Source organism: Neofelis nebulosa, chromosome 6 (assembly GCF_028018385.1).
Source record: "Neofelis nebulosa isolate mNeoNeb1 chromosome 6, mNeoNeb1.pri, whole genome shotgun sequence".
Classification (NCBI taxonomy): Eukaryota; Metazoa; Chordata; class Mammalia; order Carnivora; family Felidae; genus Neofelis; species Neofelis nebulosa.
In genome coordinates, this window is record NC_080787.1 from 136,970,861 (window position 1) to 136,976,887 (window position 6,027).

General features: G+C 39.4%; 1 long non-coding RNA gene across 2 annotated transcripts; it reads right to left on the reverse strand.

The window, feature by feature from the left end:
* Positions 1 to 2,776: 2,776 nt before the first annotated feature.
* LOC131513526 (uncharacterized) lies at positions 2,777 to 4,779 on the reverse strand. Of its 2 annotated transcripts, none has more exons than XR_009262623.1 (3): positions 4,698 to 4,779; positions 4,087 to 4,146; positions 2,777 to 3,047 (listed from the first exon to the last, which is right to left on the reverse strand). It is a non-coding gene; the product is annotated as an uncharacterized LOC131513526 (long non-coding RNA). The 2 variants fall into 2 exon arrangements; XR_009262622.1 differs by having other exon boundaries at positions 4,565 to 4,716.
* Positions 4,780 to 6,027: the final 1,248 nt, after the last annotated feature.

The following is a 6,027-nucleotide window of genomic DNA, read 5'->3' on the forward strand; positions in this document are numbered from 1 at the left end:
ACCACACTGACATGCTGTGGGGCTCTGCCTTATAAATCGATGCTGATACAATTCGACAAGGCTGTAATCAGTTTGAGATCATGCTCCAGTACGCACTCTAGCAGACAGATTGCAATTTTCACTTGAGTTTTCTAGGAAAACAGACGACAGGGGGAAGTTACCCTGCAGTAGACTTGTTCGTCGGCTAAAAAAAAAAAAAAAAAAGGTAACGCATTTTGTTCATTCAGTGGCCCCCAAATCGATAGAGTGTAGTTTCTCCCTCTTCCGGACTCCCGCTTTTTCCGCACACATCATATTTTACGTGGATGTGTTTATAGACGTAACAGACTTCCCTCTTCTACCTCCAGACAACACGTTCCTCTAGAGGAAGGCCTCTCCAGATGTTTTGCATCTCTGTAGCCCCGGGGCCTAGTGCAGCATCCAGATATTTTTCAGAATGAAGTCATCGAAATGCACTTTTTGGAGCTAAAGTGAAAATAAGAGTCTGCCGTGTTGACTCACAGCCCCGTTTTGCGATAGCTGTTTGTACTTGGTCCACAAACCTGAAACTGAGCGTAAACCTCTATATATGAAGGTCTCATACAAAAGACCAGATGTACGTGGTAAATGCCACCCAGGTATGTAACCAGTCCAACTGGTCCTACCACCATTAATATGACAGGTGATGTTTTGCCGACAGGTTGTATGCTTAAGAATTTTGAAGAACCTACTTGGCATGGTTTCGTTTTCACTTGCCGGGTGGAGTCCTACAATTTTGAGTCTGGTGGACCGTGATTTGAATTGTCATGATTATCTTGGCTATTTTTCCTTAGATGGCGGGCATGAATCTAAAGGCACTATTTGTTTCAAAAAGCTGAGGTAATAGAGAACTGAACATAACAACGTTCACTTAAAAACACACTAGATGTGAAAAATTCTTCACGTCATGTTTACTTGTCTACCGACTATGAATGCAGTGTGTAAGGCTGGTTGGTATAATCAGGTCACAGCACGAATACGGTACTCACGTCCACAGGATGGTCCCTGTGTGCCTCGTGGTGATGCCGCCTCCGGAGGTGTAAACTCACTCACCGCTTCTCCCTTGAAAACACTGGATAATTTTACTTATGTGTTGGCTCTTGATTACAAAGAGTCATCCACGTGAAGCAGAACTGTAAATGTTTCGTGGGATTTGCGAAATCATTCTCCCTGCCCTAAGGCTTAAGACCCATTGCAGTGGACGTCCTCTACATGGGTGAATAAGTGAAAAACCCTTAATGGGACCTGATTCAGAAGATTCTTTAAGTAATTATTTGCATATTCCCTTTTGTGCTTGATTTATTTATGTTTTTGCTATTTTTTCTCTGGTAGGAAAATTATAAAGTTACCGGGTCGTTTCTCAGTTCATTGATCTTGAAAGAGAGAGAGTTCACACACCTGCATCAGTGGGGAAAGGGTAGAGAGAGAGTGTGAGAGAGAGAATCCCAAGCAAGCTCTGTGCTCTCAGCGTGGAGCCTGATGCGGGGCTTGATCCCACAAACTGTCAGATCGTGACCTGAGCTGAAATCAAGAGTCGAACACTGAACCGACCGGGCCACCCAGGCACCCCTAAAGTTACTGGATTTTTTTTTTAAAGATCTGATGCAGGTGATCTTCTGGAAACACTTAGCAAAACACTTGAATCACCTTATATATTATATATTATTATATATATATATATTATTAATTATATATTATATATTAATATTATATATTATTAATTATATATTATATATTAATATATATTATTAATTATATATTATATATTAATATTATATATTATTAATTATATATTATATATTAATATTATTATATATAATATATAATATATTATATATTAATATTATATATATATATAATAATATATATAAGAGATGGAGACACAGAATCTAAAGCAGGCTCCAAGCTCTGAGCTTTCAGCACAGAGCTCGACATGGGGCTTGAACCCACGAAACACAAGATCGTGACCTGAGCCAAAGTTGGACACTCAACCTTGCCACCCAGGTGCCCCAGTTAACTGGATTTTTTTAAAACAAGTTCATGTTCCTTTGTTGGATTTCTGAAAATGCTGTATTTACCTGTGTTAACTCTGGGAGACTTAAAAGCTTCCTAACTGTGTCTTCCAAAGTATCATATTGTCCCAACCCAAATTTCCCCAGGGCTTAAGAGATTCCTAAAATTGAGAACTATGGGAATTGTCTTAACTCTTTAGGACTACTGAAGTTTATTTCCCACTGGCATTAAAAAATTAAAATAAAAAATAAAAAGTAAAAAAAAAATCTCAAAATATCATTGTAATAACTCTCTATGTTTTTTTTTTTTTTTAAGTTTATTTGCTTATTATGGAGGGGAGGGGTGGAGAGAGGGGGAGAGAGAATCCCAAGCAGGCTCCGTGCTGTCTGTGCAGAGCCGGACACAGGGCTCAATCTCAGAAACCGTGAGATCATGACCTACAGTGAAATCAAGAGTCAAATGCTTAATCTACTCCCACTCTTTGGGATTGAAGTGTCAGTGAGGGAACTTGCCTGGATCCCTCCCTTTGAGAAAAGAATTGGACACTGGAAATGGAAATTGATGCCATAGAGAAATGAATATTGGTTGACTGCTCGATACTATTTCTTAAACCTTAAGCATGATGATTACTTCTTAGGTTATTTAATACTTAGGGACTTTGAATAAAATGATAATAGTAGTTACAATAACATGGATTTAGAGGTAAAAAATAGAATCCCGTGAGGTGCTTTAACACATCAACTCATTTGATGCTCACAAAACCACTCTACTTTGAGTGTTGCTTTATTTCCATTTTAAATTGTAATGGTTTAGGCTTATGGAGGGCTGTGACTTACCCACAGCCTCTCAGCTGAGCAGGGACTCTTGGACAAGGCTGTGGGACAGCTTCACAGCCAGATGGATTTCCACAGTGCTCTGTGCCTGGCCACCTTCAACACTTAAGCATGCTGAAATTCTGCAATGTCTCGGCGATGTCTTCTAGTTTTTGAATTCTGTGTCTTTAAGCTGCAGCTGACCTATAGTTTTGAAAAGTTATGATACATTGATCTCTCTTAACATATTTCTAATACATGACATTTTAGAAATGAGTTAAATAACTATGGCTACATTCTAAGACGTTAAATTCTCAACCTCTTTGGGGAACTATAGGAAATTCTATGACATTTTTTGAGGGGTGCCTGTGTGACTGAGTCGGTCGAGTGTTCAACTCTTGGTTTTGGCTCAGGGCATGACCTCAGGGTTGTGGGATCAAGCCCCATGTTGGGCTCTAGGCTGAGTGTGGACCCTACTTGGGATATTCTCTCTCTCTCTCTCTCTCCCCCCTCCCCACCTCTCTCCCCCCTCCCCACCTCTCTCCCTCCCTCTGCTTCTCTCCCATGCTCGTGGATTCTCTCTCTAAAATAAGAAAAAAAATTAATTAAAAAAATTGTTCAAAAGATGAGAGTTTAATATACAAGTAATAACAGATGTGCCACTTGAAACAGCAACAACAGAACCTAATATGAAAAAAAAAAACTTACAAAACTGGCAAACTAGGAGTTGGTTCATTGCATTTTAAAGAATGTGTGATTTATTTTATAAAAAGGTCCCTGCTGCCCTGGTGCATTTATATGTTTGATTGTAGATCAGTAACCACTTGCTAAATGGCTGGGGGAAAAAAAGAGGAAAAATGGGTAAAGGTTTGGGAGATAATACTAACTGCAAAGCAATTGAAAAGGATGATAATGCATTTCTAAACTTAAAATGTGAACTAACAGGAAAATTTCATTTGAATCACCTAATTTTTACTTTTATAATTTTGCGAAAGATACCATTGGCCACCTAAGACATGTTGTTACCTGAATTCATAATGTGTTTCATTCATTCATTCGACACGTATCTATTGGATGTTTAATATGTTCCAGGCACTGTGCAGAGCAATGATGAGCAAAACTAGCCACAGTTTCTGACCTCCTAGAGTGCGCACTGTGATTTTATCAACTTGATTTTGAGGTTTTATGGAGCTAGAAGATGCGAGATGATAATGAAAAATAAGTTCTTCTTTTAAAAACTTACCCAAGCATCTCGATGTGATCATTTCTTTGCCTTTTGTAGTGTATCTTCTTTATACATTTTCTGAAATATATCATAATGAATGATTATTACTTTCTGGATTATTTGTAAAAGATAAAGGAAAAAGCTTTTCTTAATTTGGTTCTTGGCATATTTATATGAATGTTTTGAGGCTCTAGAAATGGCAATTATCATAAATATCCCAACTGGCACATTTTATTAGCAGGAGCTCACATAATATAGATGAATCAACCTGACGTTTTTTCCTTTAGCTGTTTGGCCACCATAATAATTGGTTCTATTACAGGTGGATAGTATGATCTTAATTTCCTTCGGTAAGCTTGAGTGATTTAATCTCGTCAGTGAATTGTGAGTTGAAGATAGATTTCACATTTTAAAGTCCCGTCATTTTGGTGGAGATCTCCCTGCCTTATGAATTTAATGAAAGCAAGTAACCTATTAATACGTCACGTACACTTACTTATTCATGTGGAAGCAGTGTTAGAACCCCAAATTGTTTCTGTAAGCTATCCATAGGAGCTGGTTCTAATTCATTTATTTTTACCACGATTCCAACTTTTAGTTGAGCAAATATTGAGCTTTATTAATCCCACCTGTGTATCCTGCTGGGTAATAAAATGTATTGGCACGTGTATTTAAGATTCTTCAGGCTTTGAACAAAAATGTTGCCATGGGAACCTGATTTCATAGCCCATAGTCCTTTGCACAACTACACCTGCCTTATGGTAGGGGTTTCCATGGCAACGTTTTTGTTCAGGGAACGCAGAACTTGCACAGAATATGCCATGCATCGCTTTTAAATGTGTGTTCCTAGCTGCGGTCTTACTATAGTTAATGTGCATATTAGAAATACCTGTGGCTCCATGGTGGGCAACTGTGTTCTCTTGCTTCCAGTGAATAGATTCCTATTGAGTTTAGTGGTCAGAATGCATTGGATTAGGAAATTAGAGCAATTTCTGGCCTCTTTGCACTGTCTCTCCACCTTCCACTCATTCCGGCCTCCTGCTAGAGTATGGTGAAGTAAAGTCCTCCATGGCTAGCATGACCAGAAAGATCATTTCTGACAACGCAGAGCTGTAAGGAAAAGCTGTGTATCTAATGTCTGGCCAGGCTCGGTGGGCTTTTTTAAAGGGCAGCGTCCATCTTGGGAAGCCTCTCCTGCTCCAGAATATTCTCCTAATGGTTCTTCAACTTCCTCACACATGCTTTACTCCAGAGAAGGCCATGAGCTCCGCCCACAGAGTTCCACGAGGATGGGGTAAGAATTAGTTTTCATATTTTTAATCTAATGTCTTCTCTCTTTCTCTCTTATATTTACCTGCGGCATAAAAAAACAAAAACCAAAAAACAAAAGACGGTTGGCAACTCCTAAATTAAGGCAGCCCAAGTTCTTTCTTTGCTCGTCATTCACTCGTGTCTCATTACATTGGTGGCTAAGGCCATGTGGGAAGAGTGCGCTATGGCCTTGCAATAGATAATCCGGGGTTATCACTGTGGTGTTATTATGGTTCTCTCAGCTGTGATATGCACACTCATCCATCAGGACCAGGCTCACGTTCCTGCCAGGTATGCTGGCATGTTGCTGTTTTCTTGGCAGGTCTCAAAACATGCAGCAGTGGATTTCGAAGCAGCCTCAGCTGCTGCTGACAGTATACAAAGGAGCCGAATGGGGGATATTATTAATGCCAATCATCCTCTACCCACAAGGGTATCAAAGGGACTTTTAGAGACCACAGGGCTGCTTTCAGCAGAAACCCTAATCAGATCATCTTCCTTGATCAGGGAAAGGAATGTAGGAAAATGAGGTGGGTTAAAGGAATTAGGACAAGTAAATGCATTCTGAATACATTCAGGACAAATTAGCCCGGAGTGCAAATAGACATTGATTTGTATGATTGAGTGGAAGCATAACTTAGAAGCCCA